Source organism: Phalacrocorax aristotelis, chromosome 2 (assembly GCF_949628215.1).
Source record: "Phalacrocorax aristotelis chromosome 2, bGulAri2.1, whole genome shotgun sequence".
NCBI classification, from domain to species: domain Eukaryota; kingdom Metazoa; phylum Chordata; class Aves; order Suliformes; family Phalacrocoracidae; genus Phalacrocorax; species Phalacrocorax aristotelis.
The window spans coordinates 56,427,105-56,447,415 of NC_134277.1; the positions used below are offsets into that span (position 1 = coordinate 56,427,105).

At 42.0% G+C, this 20,311-nt stretch overlaps 1 protein-coding gene and 1 long non-coding RNA gene across 10 annotated transcripts in view; both read left to right on the top strand.

The window, feature by feature from the left end:
• Positions 1 to 170: 170 nt before the first annotated feature.
• LOC142052895 (uncharacterized) lies at positions 171 to 7,976 on the top strand. The gene is made up of 5 exons (XR_012659029.1): positions 171 to 1,522; positions 3,357 to 3,438; positions 4,839 to 5,049; positions 5,550 to 5,717; positions 5,864 to 7,976. It is a non-coding gene; the product is annotated as an uncharacterized LOC142052895 (long non-coding RNA).
• Positions 7,977 to 10,902: 2,926 nt separating this feature from the next.
• The window catches only part of RALA (RAS like proto-oncogene A), a 29,661-nt gene continuing 20,252 nt past the window's right edge, over positions 10,903 to 20,311 (top strand). For 2 of the 9 annotated variants that reach the window (XM_075083691.1, XM_075083694.1), the window contains exon 1: positions 10,903 to 11,254. The gene's annotated coding sequence lies outside the window, so the exon portion shown is untranslated. The other 7 variants (XR_012659027.1, XR_012659026.1, XM_075083689.1 and 4 more) reach the window with 6 other exon arrangements.

Consider the following 20,311-nt stretch of genomic DNA (forward strand, 5'->3'; position numbering starts at 1 on the left):
TAGGATTTTGCCAAGAGATTATGTCAATGCAGAGTTGTAACTTTTTTTCTTACTGGGATGACAAGGAAGGAGAATGGGGCCAGAAGGAACATTTTCAGCCCATCATCAGTCTCCTTATAAATATTTTTTCTGGCCTTACACAGAATCCAGAGGCTCAACGAAAGTTTTTTTTGCTAAGACGTGGTGCATCCATAACCACTAGTTTCATCAGGAATAAACCTGAAGTGAATTTCCTAATACATCAGCCTGAGACAGGCAGGAAGACTCCAGACTGATTGATAAGAGGAAATTGAGTCCCTGCAACATGCCACCCACTCTGCTCTATGCCTTAGTAATAGAAGAAATATTGCAAAGTGCTTCTTTGACCTAGAGAGCACAACAGCCACCAAGAATTGTCCCCTTTGAGCTAGTAGTACTGAGGTGGAGAGACTAGGAGAAGGACCTCTGCACCCCTTGCATATAGCAAGCAGGGATGGTGAGTGGCAGTATTTTCCTCCTGCTGAGAGGATAAGAAAGCAGAAACCACAGTCCCCTATAAAGCAGGCCACCTCAACCAGCTAGGGAAAGGGAAAGCAATGGATGCCAATCAGCTCTTACAAGCACCCCTACCAACAAACATTCCCCCACTAATGTTCCCACTCACCATGCCTTGATGCCTACAGGAAGGCTGTAGCCCACCTTATATCTCCATCCACACCACCAAGAAACCAGGGCTCCTACTTGTAGCACCTGCACCACAGCACCCACAGGTGCTGTGCAAGGCAGAAAGCTTGCTCCCTCATAAAATTGGTCCCCTGGGGATAGTGTTTGAACTTGAGAAGCTTGGTAAGCACAGCAACATCACCTTTTAGCTCTGCTATTTTTTAGAAGGGGTATAATGCACCCTGTTAGTTATGTTCTTCCACATCTAAGTTCTAAGGAGAAGGCATAATGTGTGTTCCATCTTTTCAGAAGGTGTAGTGCTCTTAGGAAAAGACTGAATTTAACTGGGGGAGAAAGGCAGGGGGAGGTACAATAGCAACAATTACTCAGCAAAACAGGGAAACACTCCATAAGTAAGCTTTTAGTCTAGATCAGAGTGGAAGGGGGGAAAAAAAGAGGCTATAGCTATCTATAATGTTTGCACTGTATTTGTACATCCTTTTGTGGCCATTTCCTGTGGCTAGTCTCCTTGTACACAGGAGTCAGTGTACAATGGCAGTATGATGTTCAACGTTTAATCCTGGACCTTTGTATAGGCACTAGTTTGAAACTTGGCCACTGGGGAATCTCAGGTCTACAGCAAGAAGAGCATGTCTCCTACATAAACCCTGTGTGGCAGTGTTTCAAGATGTCTTACAGCATACTTTCTGATTTCAGCTGTCATCAGTCATGCTGCAGTGCCTGAAACAGTCTTGTAACACCTAAAGGAGATGATCTTGGACTTGTATGTAGATACCTGAGTAGAAAGTAAATACAGTAGCCTCACTAAGATCACAGAGAAAACTACATATGGACCTAGGAATCCCAGGAGATGTACAAGGTATGTGCCAAAAAGCGGTGTTTGTCTCCAAACAGACAGATGTCAAGTGTATTACTTAGGGAAAGTTAACAGCTGAGAGAGTCAAATATATTTGTATTTCAGCTTTTACAAAGGAGATGAAAAGTGATGAAGTAAATCAATGATGTAATTCCACACTTGAGATAGATCACAATTCCCTAAAATTATTGGCTGTTAAATATTCATTTAGTTTTAAAACTGACATTAGAAGTAACTATAGGTAAAATCATGAGCTTTACCTGTGACTTGGTGCATTCATGTGAAAACATGTTTTCAGCATTTCTAGAGAGGCATTTTAGCTTAGGTTCGTTTGAACAATGTATTGAAATGTTTTCTGCTGGGCAAGAATGTGTACTATGGCCCATGTAAAGTAGGTTGCCGCAGTCCAGATCTTGTGAATGGGTCTGTGCACACGTGATATACCACAGCTCGGTAGTGTTTAATATTTTTGTGGTAATTTTCATAAATGTTTGCCCTGATCCAGAGCTCACTGGAGTCTCTGTGATCTTGATACTGACTCCTGTGGTTTGGTCATGTCTTGAATAAGCACAAAAGTTGACCTTCCTGAAAAGAACACTTCCAAAATAATGGAATGCACAATAGCTGTTCTGCAAATAAACAGAGGACTTGAAGTTTAAGTAGTCACAGTCCAGCATGTCTGATAAGCCTAAAATTCACTTTAATTTTTAAACACAAATAACCTTTTCCATTGTGCTCAAATGTATGTATTTAGATAGATGAACTTGCATCATTTTTCCAGGATAGGGTTACTGCCAGATTTTCATAACAAGACAAATATTCCAAGACAAGTAGTAGCCTTCATACCTACATAAAATTGTAACACTGGCTAAGATCATACATGAGAAAAAGCAGCTTAAGCATTGTCAGAAAGTTTTTCAGACCAGGGTGTTTTTCCAGTATTCAGAACTGTCCTACCAAATTACTACATAAGAGTTGAGTGCTGAATAATTAAAAATGTTCTAATTATAGCATCTCAGGCATATTAGATACACAAATGTTTAACTGGGTCATTTAATGGGGAAAAAAACAAAAAGGCAACTGGCCAAGCATTATCATCAGAATAAAAGATAATAGGAATTACTTCATGAATCCTGCAGGCCCACCTACTCTAGATTACACTCTGTGCATTCAGCAAAAACTGCTGCCGTAAAAAACTTTCATGTATACATTTACAAAAGAAGCTGAACCCAGAGAAAATCTTCTCTTATTCTCAAATTGGAGGTTATCTTATCCCCATTTAAAGTATTAAAATTGGTATGCTTCTTTAGGGACCTTTTGAGAAATTCATTATTATTACTACTTTGCTTATTTTTGTCATGGTTTTCTGCATCTTGCTAAATTCCTGACTCTGTAATATGCTTCACAGTGCATGCCCTGGGAATGCTGTGATTTATATGAAAATAACATTTTTGTAATTTCATAGTTCTTCCACTTCTGATTATTTTTCAATTTAATTGAATGGTACTTGGCTTTTCTGAGAAAGGATCAATGTATTTGCGATTCATATTCTTGCATGAATTCAAGTAACCTGTTTCAGTGAAGATACTCTAGATTTCATACAGAACAAGGGAGAACTTTGCGTACTGTTGATACATTTTAATTATAGCAGTTTGGAAAACATTTCGGGAATTCCATATTCAGTGCAGCATTGGTGTATTTTTTTGTTTCTGCTTTCTTTTGGGGGGCTGGGGATTGCTTTTTTCTGTTAATCTTACATCCAGTCTTAATTTTTTTTCATCTAAAGAATAAAAATCAAAATAAATCACTAGCAATATCTTCATTGGCCTGCTTCCAGCACTTTCTTAGAATTGCATCTTTCCAGAAGTCCTCAGCTGAACTGTTGATGAGAGAAAACAGCAGCTACATAACAGCCCACAGTAAGTCTAAACACAGAACTGGGGCCTGGGGTGGTCAGTGAAAACCAGTGGTTCCTGTTAGAACTGCAGGATGTGCAAGAGGTGTCACTGTGATTATCTGAGCTGATACATGGTCAGGAGATCAGAGGTAATATTATCTTCTTTCACAAAGTACCGTGGGATTTTAGAGTGATCAGCAGTGATACAGCTGTAAAATGGGCGTGTAACTGGAAAGTGAATCAATGTTTATCACAAACAGTGAGCACTGAAGCAATTCCTTTATCTATGCTAGCTGCTCTTTCATTTAAGGCAGACTAAACCCAGTGCTGCTTAGCTTTTATGAAGCACAGCCTAGTCTGATACAGTCTATAGCTTGTAGTTTTATAACCCATAAATAATACAATATGTTTTGTCATCTTTCCTTCACTCTCTTCATCATCTTCATGGTTACGGAGCGTAAATATTTCGTCCCTGAGAGTAACATCAGAATGTTGGTGTCTGCATTTTATTTCACTACAGCCATATAGTCTGAACCAGTTTTACAACTTTCTTAACTTCTTTACCTTTACAACTTTTCAACTTATATAGAATAGCACTTCTGGCACTAGCAGACTACAGGCTGAGGCATTTAACACTGGTAGGCTTTGACTGTTTCCTACTCCTACACTGAAAGTGATTAAGATCCTCCAATGCCAAAGGCTGTATAGACAGACATCATCAAAAAAATAGGTTTGTAGCAAATGGTCATGGATGTAGAAGTACATTGACACAGACAGGGCATATCTTTTCCTCAGACCATAGTTAAGATATAGCTAATATTTGATTTCTGCTTGATGTTTAGCATTATAGTCTCCAAATACTTATTGTCTCAGTCTTTTTCCAAAGGTACTAGGGACAAGCGACTGCAATTCAAATAACTTCATGAATTAACATGGGAGGGCTGGCTTCATGTGTGCACATTTTCCCTTTAAAAGGTTTCATAGGGCACCATAACCATTCATTACAGAACATTTGTTGCTTGTCTCTCATCTAAGGCTCTTCTGATCATTTTTATAACTAAAATCAGGTGTTGCACCACCAGTCAGCTGAAATCAATGGAACCCATCACTTAAGAGCTGCAACAGCTTTCCTTTGAGACAGAGGCAAAGTGAATGCAGTGGGTATGTAACTTGCAGAATAAATAACAACCATGATATGTTAAATGTCCACACTGAAAATGTTACTGTTGGGGATTAGGTGGAGAAGAATGGAGCTAAGAGTTAGTTGAGGGGCTGAAAATCATAATGAACATTAAGGATGTAACTGAGGTAGAGAAGAGGTGAAATAGAGAAAGAGAATAATTGTGTTTAAAGGAGCTTCTGACCAGTATGTCTTACAGCCAACCACACAGGAGGCCAGCTTAATTATCTTGTTTTTTTCAGATTGGGAAACAGAGAGATGGGGAGAGGAGATGACTCCTGAAGCTGGCTACAGCCTGAGAACTAGAAGCCAAACTGCAGTGTACCTGACTCCACTATAGCACATTCCCATCAGAAGTAAGACGGAAACCTTCAAAGAAAGAAGGAAAGAGATGGGGAAAGTTGCTAGAGAAACACAAGAGGAAAGGCTGTAAAGACGTGTAAAAACCATGAAGTAAGTATGAAACCATATAAAATATGAAAAATAGGAACAATAGAAAAGGAAAGATATGGAAAACAGAAGAGATATAAAAAGGAAAAGATGAGAGAAATAATTATAGAGAACTGTAAGACTAGAAAAATATTTTTACAGTATTTTTAATGTTATTTTCATGACAGAAAAGTGAAATGACTCTACTTTGAGCCACTTTAAACCGATATTGGTTTGGAGTTGATTGTTAGGCTTAAGTGTTCTGATTGAATATATATCAGGATATGGGTTATATAACATGTAGACTAAAAAAGAAACCACACTCAGTGGTTTCCATATCCTATGTTTTAAAACCAAAACCAATTAAACTGTGCAGGCTTGTTATAACGTTGTATTCTACATTTTAGTGCCTCTATACTTTTAGACATTTGGTAATTCTTTAACTATGCTCCTAATAATGTTTTTGTCTATTCTAATATCTCATAAACCAACTGCACTGTAACCCTCAAATCTCAAACTTCCAGATTCCTAGCCACCTACCAGAATGATGTCATTTCTCCTCGCTCTGTTGAATGACAAGATGAATGACTGCAAACTCATCATTACTCTTGGATTCATTTTCATTCGAGTCACTTCACTGCACTTTCTCCATAGGCAGAAAGCATTCAGGGATGGATTCTCTTTTCAAAATGGTAAGAAAACTATGAGTGCTAAGCACCATGACTAGCTCAGATGGAGTAATGAGAAAACTTCATTTGGACAGCTAATAATGCTAAGCAAATGCAAGTATCTCATCACCCAACAGTTTACTACAGTAATCCCACTATCTTGTTTTTAGGGAGTATGTATCTGTTTGCAGATGTAACAGGACATGTGCGACAGGTTTGGAGGCAGTCACAGATGATGGGAAGTTCCTCTGTCAACTGACAGATTAAAATGCCCTTGCATTGGGCAAGAGTAGTAGGAGCAACTGCCCACACAGCCTTCGTGTGTGTGTTGACTTGTAGTGTTCAGAATCTGGACTGGATTGATTCATTTTGAGAATAACTGATGTTTATCTGTGCACATCATAAAAATATTCCCTGGATTGTATATGCTGGAAAAGGATAGAGAAAGAAAGACTATTCCTACCTCCTAGAACTTAACCTCTAAATATAAAAGGCAGGTGAAGGTTGGGATGGAAAACGCACAGAGTGGACCAGCCAAGATCAGAGCAGATTAGTGAAACTGTGAGAATATGTTGTGGTTTAGCCCCAGCTGGCAGCTAAGCACCATGCAGCTGCTCGCTCACTCCCCCTCAGTGGGACGGAGGAGAGAATTGGAAGGGTAAAAGTAAGAAAGCTTGTGAGTTGAGATAAAGACAGTTTAAAAGGTAAAGCAAAAGCCGCACGCACAAACAAAGCAAAACAAGGAATTCATGCACTACTTCCCATCAGCATGCAGGTGTTCAGCCATCTCCAGGAAAGCAGGGCTCTATCACGCGTTACGGTTACTTGGGAAGACAAACGCCATCACTCCGAACATCCCCCACTTCCTTCTTCTTCCAGCTTTATATGCTGAGCATGACGTCATATGGTATGGAATATCCCTTTGGTCAGTTGGGGTCAGCTGTCCTGGCTGTGTCCCCTCCCAACTCCTTGTACCCTGCCAGCCTCCTCACTGGTGTGAGAAACAGAAAAGGCCTTGACGCTGTGTAAGCGCTGCTCAGCAGTAACTAAAACACCCCTGTGTTATCAGCACTGTTTTCACCACAAATCCAAAACATAGCCCCATAACAGCTACTGTGAAGAAAACTAACTTTACTCCAGCCAAAACCAGCACAGAGTAGAATGAAGATTACCTGAATCCCAAGACTTGGAGTTGTACTGCCTAACAGCAGGCAACCAAATTAAGCCATCACATCACGTTCTCCTGCAAGTTTTTTGAGAGAAACAGGCACACTCAGAGGGATGTTCAACCCCCCAGTGCATGCACCACCCTCTCAAGGCAGCCATATCTCTCTGTTGTGTAAAGTGGGAGCTACGTACCAAGTCTGCACTTGGGCATGCCAGTTATATACCTCAAGCGTAGTGTGTCCCTAAGACGTGACTATCCCTTACACAAACATGCACAGAAGCACACACAGTTACAAACTTGGTGAGTATGAGTATGTTAATAATTAGCCAAGCAATGGTTTACCATATTCTTCAGTCATTGTTACATATGATTTCTTACAACTGGTACAAACTGGAAGCAGGAGAAAGCTTCTAGCTCCTTCCTTTTGTTGAGAGTGATTCCCCCCAGAATACACCGTGGATTTGAGCTGGGTGGTTTCTTTCCTTCAATCCTGCTGCTTAGAAACCCCATTAAATCAGGAATATATTTCATGTGTCTTTATGCATTGGTAATAAAACATTGTCTTATAAATTCTAATACAGTTGTGCTGCTGGCATAAAAGAGGAAAAATTACCAGTAATACCAGGAAATCCTACCTCCCTCTATTAATTTCAGTTCAGCAATACTTCACAACACAAAGGCCTGTGTACCCACAGACCCAGCAGATGCCAGGCTAATTGATCCTGGGCTGAAACAGGAGGGTGTCCTCAAAAACCAGTAAGTGGTTTTGTTCCCTTTCTGTTTTGTCCCTTAGAAAAATGAAGTCTCTCTGGAAGATTTATTGAAATCTTGAAGGAAGAAGAGATGTTTTATGTGTGATAAGGTGCTTTTCCAAAGAACATGGTTCATTCGTTCTTGTCAACAGAAATCTAAGATGAAATTACAGTGTTAAATTATGCATACTTTAGATATATATTGTGTGCTAAAAAATGTGTGCTAAAGAAAAGGGAACAGGTATTTTTTGTTCCCTGGGAAAAGAAGTTGCACATCAATGTTTCTCCCAAAGTTTTGGACATGTTTTGTCCTACACATCCACCCCATCTTTAGCTTTTTAAAATAAATGAAATTCTTGTCAGTATCAGTTTATTTTTCAGTTGTATTAGGGTACATAATGCAAATACTACTAGCACACAGTTAATTACATCTCTGCTTAATTACACTTTGTACAGTTTTTCTCTCAAGTATTTTACATGCAGAAATGTACTGGCACATATGCTAATACATTACAAGGGACAACGTCTACCTGCATCCTTAGGGCCACGGTTTTAGGTGCCTGCTGTAGCATTCAACCACCAGGGAGCAACTCAAACCTGCTGCTACCTTGGGCTGCCCAACCTGAAGTTCCTACGCAGTCAGTGGAGTGGGGTGGTTGCAATACATACTCTCCTCTGACTGGTTGCGCTCATACACTGAGGAGCCAGAGTCACGCCCTAAAACATCACGGGTGCCTCAGAGATGTTCTTGCTGTGGTCAGTTGCCAACAATTGAATAGCAATTAATGTCATGCATTTTCATGGAAATATTTCTTGAGTTATTCTTGAGTTAGAGTTCATTTTTTCCACTTGGTTTAGGCAAGGTGCCAGGGGACTCTTCACAACAGAGGATGAGGGGTATACTAGAAACTGGTTTTTATTGTGTTATGATATGCAGCTTGGGCCACGGGACAAAAATTCAAAATAAAATTGCACTTGTCTTAAACAAGATAGCTCTAAACAGAGATCAAAAGGACGAAGGCCGTATCCATTAAGAAGCAGCATGGTGCAAAAGGGACATTTCCATAGAGTGAAACAGTTGGTGTCAAGGTCCTGGCACCCACACTGGATGTATTTTAAAGGAGAGGTTATTTTGGATCAGCTCCAGTCTGGTGCCAGGCAGAATGCCAGTTAGCAGTGAAAGCGCCTGAGGTGTGCTCCTGCAGCGCATTTCAGTGTCCCGCCCTACACAAATCCAGTTTGCCTGTTCCAAGACCACTCTACAATGCAAATCAGGACAATCGGAGAGCTTAGTTTCAGAGGTGCGCTCCTGATCTGAACCGTAACATTAATGACAAAAAGAACGTCTTTGATACTTTTTAGGCATGATCCAAACCGCTATTAAAATCAATACAAAGACTTGGTTAACTTCAGCAATGGAGCTTCCCTTTCCTTCCACACCATGAGAAGGGAACGTTTACGATTACTGGTCAAGAAAAGATGAAGGGAACAAGAAAGGGAGAATAGGAATGACTGAGCGTGCATTTCATGAACCACCAGCAATACCTTTTCTGCAACTAAAGATCTTTAAAACTGTGTGATTTCAGGACACAATTGAATGCAGGTGTTGAAGAGAGGAAATAATCAGCAGAGGCAAAACTAACATTCTATTCTTGGCTTCTCTGTGCACTAGGAAATACTGAATGACTGCAGACTACAGTATTAATGATACTGTAACTATGACACAGCCACTCATCCAGTGGAAGGGTTCTGGAATACATATTAAGAAGCCATACAGTGAATAGATACTCAAAGGGCTGCAGAAGTTGGGCCAGGATTTCTTGAAGACTCCTGAATCACTATGTGTACAGGGCCATGCTAAGAATATTCCAACACTTTAGTGGTCTCATGAAAAGGCTAATCATAGCTAGCATGCAAATTCTTCCGTCGTGAAATATCAAAAATGTTTTGTGTCTTATTTTAGCTGTTCTGTTGGCTCAGTATTACCAGCTTTCATTCCCTCCCCCCTTCCTCCCCCCCTTAACAGACTCCAACATTTCTTTGTGCAAATGAACATATTTTGGTATTTTAATCAGAATGAACTGCACCTGGATTGCTCCTTTATTGCTATCAGTTTCTCAGCTCTGTGGAATATGCAAAAAATTAGTTCATGCCAAAATGTGAAGCCAGCAGAACTACATCCTAGAGGGAGATGGACTAAACACTGGCCACATGTCCAAGACATCCTAAACTGCAGAAAACTGAGCACAGAGAGCAGCAAAGAAGATCTTAAAGTCTGCCTGCTTTGCAAATAGAGTGCAATGGCCATGTGATGCGAAGATTTCCAGCTGAGGTGATAAAAACTGGAATTTCCAAACTTAGAAACTACCTTCAGCCAAGGAGTTGTGAGGAGGAGGAGAGGAGGCAAAACAATTTGTGTTGCCCCTGAACGGTTACAGCCTGATAAAAAACACATACTGAGCAGTCGATTTCTCTGTTATGCTTAGGTTCCACTGCATCACTTACATTATGAGTTTAAATCATGCTGCGTTTACACAAAGCTCCCATTTAAGTCAATGATTGAACAGTGAAAGATACAGTTATTAAGGCATCACTATTATTATTTGAGTTAGTGCTGTTAACATGGAAGCCCTCCTCTCCTATCTCCCCGTTTTTTTCAGCATCTATAAAACCCTTCATGCATGGAGTGGTCCATGACTCCATAAAAAAAAAAAAATCCCGCAACAATCTCAGTGCTTCATGATCCCTTCTGCCAGTGATAATTTTTCTTAACTCAGTATATTAAACGTTTCCTCGGCTTGTACTTGTCCCCTGAGGAAAGCTCATGCTCTGCTTTCACCACTAAAAATAATTATGTTTATAAATCGAGGGACAGATGTCAGGAACTTATCTCCTTACCACGGCAGAGCATAACTCATCTCTTCGCCAGATCGGGGATTAGCTGGGGGAGGGGGACACGAAACTACGCTGTTTGTCTACCGTCTTACTTGAAACACTCGGCTGAACCGAAGGCGGAGAAGCGGACGCTCCGCCACCGTTCGGCTCCCGGGTGAACGCGCCGCGGGGATGGGCGGGGCACCGCCCACAAACCGGGCTGACCTCGGCAGGGGCCCCCTCCCGCCTTGGGAGAGCAGCTGCCGCCGGGAGCAGTCCCCGAGCTGCTCTCGGGGGGTCGGCTCCGAGGCGGGAGGGCAGCCCTGTGCCCCAGCCGTTACCCGCCGCCACCGCCACACCTGGGCGGGGCGCACGCGCCCTGCCGGAAGCGGCTGCTTCCCGCCGGCCCCGCCTCCTTCCGGACGCGGGTTGAGCCCGCGCACACCGGCGGCCTAGCCCGTACCGAGCCGCGCGCGCCCGCCCCTCTCCCCCCGGCCCAACCTCCGCCGCGTGCGGCGGCCGCGGGCGCACAGCGCGTGCGCCTCCCGGTGCCTGACTCCTCCTCCTAACTCTCCCCCCACTCCGTCCGCGCGCGGGCAGGAGGGCGGGGCCGGCAGGCGCTGCAGAGGCAGGAGCGTCACTGGGTGCGGCCCCGTCCTCCGCCGTGGGCCGCGCGCGGGGGCGGTGCCAGGGCTCCCCTCGCCCGCCCCGCCCCGCCCCGCTCGCTCCTCCAGCGGGCAGCGCCGCGCCAGCCGCCGCCGCCGCAGGTGAGTCGGGGGCAGCGCGGGGGACGGGACGGGACATGAGGGGACGTGATGAGCCGCGAGGAGCCGCCGAGGCTGCGGAGCGCAGGGACCCCTCCCCGTCCGCCGCTGGGGAAGCGTTCCGGCGCGGGGGGCGCTGGCAGGAGGGAGGGGGCTCCTCGTGGCCCCCCCCCCGCCCGGAGCTAGGTGCTGGCGGGCGGCTGCCGCCCCGCCGGGCCCCGCTGGCAGTTTGTGCCTGCCGGCCCCGACCCGGGCTGCGCGGAGAAGCAGGCGCGGCGGCGGCGGGCGGGGCCCGGAGCCTCCCTCAGGGGCCCGGCAGCCGGCCGCTCCCTGAAGGTTACGGCCGCCCACCTTGGGGGCCGCCCGCCCGCCCGCCACAGGCCCGCCGCCCGCCCTCCTGGTCGCTGAGCGGGCGGGGAGGGGGCGGCCGAGCCCCCCGTGTGGGCGCCGGCGGGGTCCGGCCGCCTCCTGTTGCGGCGTCGTGTGGCAGGTGCGGCGTCCCCGTCCTCTGGGCGCGGAGTGACCGCGGCCAGCGCCGCACCTGCGGCGGGCGGAGCGCGGCGGCGCCCTCGCCCCGAACAAAGGGGCCGCGCCTCGGGGCGGCGGGGAAGGCCCCGGGGCTCGCAGCCCCCGGCCGAGCCTGCCCGGGCCGCGCTCTGGGCGGAGCGGCGGCGGTGGCTACCGCTGTGGCAGCATGCGGGAGCCGGAGACTCCGCGCCCCTGTGCGTGTTGCAGCCCCAGGATGAGTAAGAGCAGCGTTTCTGTAACGTTTTAATTGCTGCTCCCTTTCCTGCGCTGTGCTTTTTTCTAGTGGTACGCGCTAAAAGGCGTTGCTGCTAACTATGGCTTGTGCTTGCCTGCAACAAAAGGAAGAGGTACAAAGTATGCCTATTAAGTTCTCTAAATAAAAGAGCCTTTCAGTGCTCACGTATTTGGTTAGGTAAATAATTTGGTGTTTACTTTCGGATTTCTCTTACGTGGAAGCTGACAGCTTCAGCTCCTTCCCCTTAATTGAGTCTCTTTATAAATGAAGATGGTAAGTGGGCCACACGTATCCCAAGAGTCACCTGGAGAGACATTTCAGTGTGTGATCTGTGTGTCTGCTTTGTAGCATCACTCAATTGTCCTAGTAGAGAGACTGCCAAAATGTTTATTTTCAGACGCAAAATGACCCTAACATCTCGTTTCAAGCTTGCATTTCCAGTTCTTCTTGGAAAGAGACTTTGCATTCTGCAGTGCAAACCATTACGCTTCCATGAGTGGAAGCGATGCATACCTCTGCTGGCATTTCGATGTCTGGAGATAGATGATGTCTGGAGAAAGGTCATAGAAAGGTCTGCACAAAAAGCCATTGGTTGTTCTTAGTCTTTTCCAATAAAAGTTAAACTGAAAAGAGAGGAGCTCCTGGCAGAGGGGCTGCATGGACTGGGAGGAGATACTGGCATACTGTTAGTTTTCAGTATAATTTAGAGTGTTTATAACCAGATTCTTATGTAAAAATCTGTTGTTTTTTTCCATTGACTTATGCATCTAATAGCACGTACCTCAACACTAAATTTTGGGAAATTGTGATCATTCTCAACAGAATGAAGAACAACTATGTGATGCGTAAATCTCTGATGTAGGTTTAAACCCTTTAGTCTGTGCTTGTGAGGCAGCTTGTCAAACATTTTTTGTGGAAGCCTCCAAATGGTAGAAGTTACAGGGATTGCTAGTGATATTTACCCCTTTTTTTACTTTTCTGTAAGAATGGGAAAATTTGACATACTGTTGCACAAAAAGTTCGGGCAAAGCCTTCAGTCCACTGTGTGAGAGGTCATCTGTGGGGTTAAATAAGCTGTGATATGAAATAGTCAATGTATGCCTTTACTCTTGCAAATTCCTTGATCTCAGTCTTTGCTTTGTTATGTTCCTCTGAATTTGAGGAAGGGAAAAAATTATAACCATTTTATGGCGAAGTCAGTATTTTGATTTGCACGATCTTTGGCAATGTTGAAATAATCTAATATTTTTTTTATTGGACCTTAAAGAGAGGATCTTTATCCATGAAAGAGAAAGCTAGAATGTTTGCCAGCTGTGCATTTGTTATGTGTCACCTGTGGGCATGTACTCTTTACATAAATAATCCTTAGAAATAGTAGGCTATGGGGGGGGCCGGAAACGAAGTGGGGGAGGGTGGCAGGGAGAGATGTGGCTGTGAGGATAAGGCAGTGCTGACTAAAAGCAACCGAGGAGGAATGCAAGGCTGTTAAATAGCATTATTGGAAACCGCTTGTGGTCCGTGTGTCTTCTGTATTCACGCTGACTTCATAAGAACAGTTGTGTTCTTAACCTCAGTTAAGTTATGCACTGATATCGCTGCATATGCTTTTTCTAAGGGATTACCCTGAACCAGCGGTGTTCTGTCTAAGATGAGCTTTTACTCCTGTTAAATTTCAAGTGCATCTGACTTGGAAGAAAATAATTGCTGAGGCAAAGGATGGTGCTGTCTTGGAAACTAATGTATGGCAGTCTCTGGTATCAAAGCATAATGTAGGTACGGTGTCTTCTTATGTAAAAAGTTTAGTCAACTGCATTTTGGATTATTGCCAACAGCATTATTTCCCCTGCAGTTTCACAATTGAAGAAGAAATAGTTGTAGGAGAAAAATCTCGGAACATTGTGATTAGATCTGTTTATTTTGCCAACCTAGCAAGTGCTGTAAAGATACAGTGGTCCTGGGAACAAGTTGCTGATCATGTGCCTGGTGTGTTCTGGGAAATCCCCACCCCCTAGACAGAGCTTACAGCCAGCTTCCAGTAAACTTCTAGTGGCTCCAAGCTATTGAAATTACTTTGCATCTAAATTGAAATCTATTTTGAGTGAACGAGGTAGTTTGGTAGGCTAGTGACAGCATTCTTGTGAACATATTATAGCCTGCCCACATCACACACGCAATTATGGGACAACGGTTTTAAGTCTCCTTCCTATCTTCTGAAGAACTGATGGGAGGAATCAAGAACATGGAACAATTGGTATAATACTGTACATCCGCTGAACGTTCTGCAAAATGTTTTAAATTTTATAAATTCCTAAGTAAGGAAGAAATGGTTATACATTGTTAGCCTGTTGCAGTACTTAAAATCAGCTCTCAGTGTAATTCTAAAATGTTTTTGGTAAGTCTTACTGTCTTCAGAATCTGAAATTATTCCTAGTCCTTGTGGATATAAAGAACTGAGAGTCACAACTATAGCAAATGTGCCTTGCAGACAGACCAGGGAGTTATTAAATCCTGTTTCGCTTCTTGCCATGTTTTCTTAACTATTCTGAGTCAGAGGAAGCACCTACCAACCAAGGATTTGTCAGTGGGCATGGCTGCTGGTTGAATCTTTTTGGTAGATGTATAACCCACAACCATCAGGTTAGGCTTAGACTGCTGAGTCTGAGGAGCTCTACACAGCAGCAAAAAAAAATCTGAAATTCTACAGAAAAAAAACCCAACCCAAAACAGAAAAACAGTGGTGGATTTGGGAGCTGGGAGCAAGTTGGAAAGAAATGTATAAGCTAAGTAACACTGCCTTAGAATGACACGATGAGAGAATTGATTGCCTTTGCCTAGAGGGTGGCTTAGTCTTTACTACTAATGTTCTATTGAGGATTAATTTTGTGTCTGTCAAAATTCCTGGCACCTTTGGGGCAATAGTTTGGTAACACTCAAGCCTCCAAGCTGTGCATAGGGGGGAGAATGAAGAAAGAGGTGTGTGGGCGAGGTTAGACAACATAAAGAGAGGAAATGTAATGAAAAAGACAGTTACTATAGAGAATGCAAAACAAGCTATGCTGTAATCAGTTTATAATGGTAATATGGAGAGGAGCCAAGAATGCAAAGAAGGTAGCACAAACAAGAGATGTAAAGAGAGTTGGTTGCGTAGTAACTCTGCAGTCATTACTTTAGTGGAATTGATGATGCTTATTTTGTGATATTGGCTCCTTAGTTCAAGCAATAACAGTATACATTGAATTCCTACCAGTACAGTTCATTTAATGTATTGTATTTTTCTCTGTAACAGTAAGTTTACTACATCATTTGACACAAGAGTGTGGGAACATCTGGTGCAGTGGCCCACAAGGTTTCATGAAAAAAAGGCATGTAATTACACTGTATGACCAAACAAGTATTTCTGCAAATTATGGAAAATGTGATTTTGCAAAGGAGCTTGGCACCTGTGCTTAGTAGGTAGCAGGGATCAACTGTGTATTCAGGCCTTGGTACCTGTTTCACTTTACTCTCTGAAATGCTAACTTAATACCCTGACCTGCCACTCTTAGTCTTGATCTTTAACTCCGATCCTTGTCTCCAGCAGTCTGAGAATGCTTATATGAAACACCCGCATATAGGTAGGCAGAAATGTTCCCGTCAACATTAAACAGAGTGCAGTAAACATGGAAGTCTTCCAGACATGAAACTTCTGTGAGGAACGTTAAAAGCCATCTATGTGTGGTATAGTAGTCTTTGCTAGTACTCCCACTGAAGCACATCAGACACTGCAGAGTAAAGCTAATATGTCATTTCAGGGCTGTACCAGTGTAATCCTGTTGGTATAGCTGTGCTGTTTCCTGAAAGGGTTTTAGTATGGAAGTAGTTAATTCCAGCAACACTTTGTCCAGCGGTATTTATTTCAGACCTGAAAGTAAAATAAACTATATGGTCAGGAAGACAAGGTTAATGTGTCAGACACTGCAGGCATTCTGTGTCAGTCACAAAACCCACCCTTGGCTGGTGAGGTCATGCCATGGAAGACGTTTGAGTAGACGGACCTGAAGGCTCTACTCAAAGCAAGGCTGATAGAAGCTCATCCTTAGCCATCCGTCACTGTTACTCATGGAGATCAAAGTAAGCAGAATCAGATACTGAATTCAAATAGTTACTGTGTGGAAGAGCTATTTTGGTATCACTGAATTATAAAGCTTTTACGCATTCAACCACCTAAATTAATTCCACTGTTGAGGTGTAACACCTAAAAAAAACTTCACTCCAATCCTAAGAACTCTTGTATTTTAAGAAATAACACTTTAAATCATACACTTTTAACCACGGGTTTCTATAAGGTCAAAATCTACATTTAACATTATCCAAATTAAGAGTTCATTGTCATGCTTCAGTGACTGGTCCAGTATGGTCATGACTGATAGCTCAGTATACCTTATTGTAACTTGAATTCTCTTTTTATGCGTTTACATTTTTGAAGTTGTCACTGATTTGAAAACAAATATGAAATTTGTTTTACATTAGTATAGCTTACACTGTGAAGTCAGTGCCACAGCGCTGGTCTGTGTGAGTATGATTTCTAAAAGCATCTTTCCTTCATGCTCCAGGTTGTGTGTGTTTTCTTGACTGCTGATCAGGCGTGATAGTGTTGAGATTCATCATATGCACTGGAAGTAAGGTATATAAGAAAACAGAACCTAACCTAGAAAGAAAACATTGCACTCTGGGCTCCTTCTCTATGAAGTCCAGTATAGTCATTCAGAACTTAAAGAGCAGATGCATTAGGCTAAATGTCCGAAACTGCTTCTTTTAAGCAAGTTCACCCTCTAAAATGTTATTAAACGGTTACTGTTTGTAAGGCAGAAAAGATGACTACATGTAACTGTCATCCTGAAATTCAGTGTGGTCTGCAATGTGTTTGAGTACCCCATAGGAAGATACCCACTGTAACTCGAAATGCATAAAATGATAGTACTTGATTGGTTTTCCCTATTTAATGAAGACTGTGGTAAGGACAATAAGCTGCTAGTCTGAATTATTAATTTGGTTTGCTTCAGTACTAATTTTGTTTTAGTGTATAGTGTAACATAAAGGACTGTTTTTAGAATGAATAAGTAAAAAAATACAGGTGTTTTTGTTTGAGAAATATTAAAAAGGGTGAAGTTAACCAAGTGGGTTTTCCAGTTGCAGGGTTCTTTCTGGGAAGAACTTGTCTCAGGTGTGGTTGTGTGACAACAGTTGAGCAGGAGCTGTTGCTGCCTTTTGGATTTAGAGGAGTTAAATTCTAAATCTTAATCCAAGCTATGTCTCAGTCCTCTTCTTTACATCTTGTTTTGATAATAACTTGGATCTTAAGTCACGATGTCAACTTTTTACCCTTCTACTGCTGCAAGGGGAAAATACTCACTTTTAACATCTTTAATGCCTCTGTGCTTTGTTAAGGAATTCCATTGCAGGCTTTGCCAACTGGTGGTTCCCGTGTAAAGAGCTAGGGAGGTTATAATTTGGAGATTGATGGTGTTCAAGAGGCCAGTAGCTGATCCACAAAATATTCTAGGAAAGCCTGTATGCATACTGACATGCAACTGGCTCCCTGTCAATCACTGACTTTGAGCATGTAACTATTAGTTTTACTGATGGGCTTACAGTTACACTTAAAAGGAAGAATTTTATAGTGCAGCTGCTCACCAAAATGCTAGAATTTCTCAATTCCTCTTTGTCCAAGAACCAAAGAGTGAGATATGGAATGTTTGGTTTTGGAATCATTCAAAAGCCATAGAAGGTCCTGACTTATTTTGAGAAGCTGCTTTACTGTCCTATCTCTTTAAAGTTTTTCATTGGATCTTATTGGGAAAGTTGATCTTTTTAGATAACTTGGTTTGGCACGTGTTGAACTTTTCTAGTAGAAAGGCATCTGTTTTTCTTAAAATTAAGTGAAGGTTAACCTATATCTGCTGTATTTTCTGTCTTGCAAAGGTTGATCTTTATAGCTCTTGCAGTCAAAATGGATAGAGGAATGAAATAATCTAACAAAAGTATCCTTCTCTGCAAGGTGTATGAGTTAAAACTGAAACCATGTGTATAATATGCATAGTTTGAGTTTCTTTAGGCTGGAGTATTTTGAAGAGCACTGCAAAAGCAAATTAGTTCTAGTGATCTTAAGTGTAGTTTGGAAAACTTGAAGAAAATAATCCATTGCTTGATCAGCAAAGTTTTATATTGTAATCTTTCTAATAGATTTTACTATAACTTTAGGAGGTAAGACTTTCACAGATATGAGGAAAAAATAATTCTGGGAGGAGAAACTGAAAGAGTCTTGTAAACAAATACTAGGATATTAAAAAAAAAAACAAACACCAAAACATTGAAATAAAATATGGTAAAATACTGAAATGGTCATAACTAACCCAGTCAGGATAGCATAGTTATTGTTGCGTTACCAGTAGTTTGAAGGAGAGATTTTCAGGAACATAATTTCTATTTCTCAGCAGGCTAAGATCTTTTGTGCTGACCGTTATCTGTGAACAACAGGAATGGTTTTGACAACACTGACTTTTCCAGCCTTTATGCAGGACTCAGACTGTATGTGTGTTATGGTAAAAGAAGTAAAGCTCTCAACAACAACAAAAAAAAAAATCTGTAAAACTAGCTTCTGACTTTGTGGAGAACTGATGCTACTAGAAGTACCACAGCTGAATTGAAAGCATGCAGGTGACCAGCAGGACAGAAAATGTTTTCATAACTCAGCAGTAGGGAAGGTTTTGTAGGCCAGAGGAAATCCTATATTACACCATGCAGCATTGAAAAAGTATTAGGTCACGTACTTCTTACTGGAAGTTAAAAGTTGACGTGTACAGAAAGGAATACAACTCACACTTGGTAGTGTTTAGCATTGCAATATGATTATATAATTAAATCAATTAAATGTTGATAAAGGTATCAGAATTCACCATAGACAGACTTCTATAGTTGATCTTCCCTGGTGAGACTCACCTTTAAAGTAAACTGGATTTGGTCTGTCACCACCGCTGAAATGCATTTAGCTTGTGTTGCGCATCTGGCCATAGGAGGAGACACATGCTTGAGACCCACCTAGTGATGTGCGATAGTATACCATCCTTAACGGTGCCTTTTCGAAGATTCCTTGCTATTGGAATGTGATTATAAAACTAATTTTTACGTTGTTTATCACAAGTTTTTGATAGCTGCCTCACTTGCTTAGCTGGATAGTCTAAAACGAACGTTATGCTTGCTTCTGTGTTCAGAAATTGGTCCATGATTTTCACAAAAATTACTGTATAAAGAACATCTTTAGAAAACTTGTTCTGTTAAAACTTAGAACTTACACACTTACATTCTTGTAAGTCATATAACAGTTCTGCAACGTTATGAATTATCACATGCATGATAAGAGCTATAAGAATTCAAACAGGAAAAAAGGCAATTTTAAAAAGTTACTACTTTATAATTTGAGAATATTTAACTTGGAAATGTCTTGTGTGGTACTATAAGAAAAGTCTGATCAGTATTTTAAGCAGGGCAAGATCAAAACCACATGAATGTGGAGATTGATAAATTGACCTGAATATTAATAATTTCATACTAAGTTCATGAACTGAATGCCATCTATTACTAGCCACTGCATGTTTTATGCCCATAATATGTGAAATAACCATGAAACTCTACCATTTGTCATATGATTGGCAAGCATATATTGAACTAAAAGGCAGTTAATTGCCTGATTGGGCCTTTTAGGACTACTAGATTGATTCTACCGATTTTTAAAATCGTAAGTCTAATAGTTTTAGAATAAACAGCATCTAAAAATGGGGAGGGATCAGACTAAACAGTGTTTCAGCTTCATGAATGTGGTATTACCATGCAACATCAGGCCTATAACCACTTGTGTCCTTGAATCACCTACTCAAAAAGTTAATTACAAGTCTCTGTGTATTTGCAAACCAGTCTCATTCAGTGAGTCACACACATGAAATCCTCTTCCCCTGAATAAAACAGATGGTTAGGATTTTAGGAGGGACAATTTGCGCTGCATAGAAGGTAAACAGGAGGAGAAGTTACCGGAACAAACTATAGCTACAAAAGTACCACCCTTAAAATAATACAAGAAAAGAGTACTTACACATTTAAAATTGGGTGGTAAAACAGATGGCAAAGTCATAAAATGAATGAAGTAACTTACTTTGCCAAGTCAGACTTCACTAATGACATTTATTTGTTACAGCTGGATGATTCCTTAGAGGAATAAAAGGAATTTTTTGAAATGCAAAATCCAACATGCTCCTATTTTATTA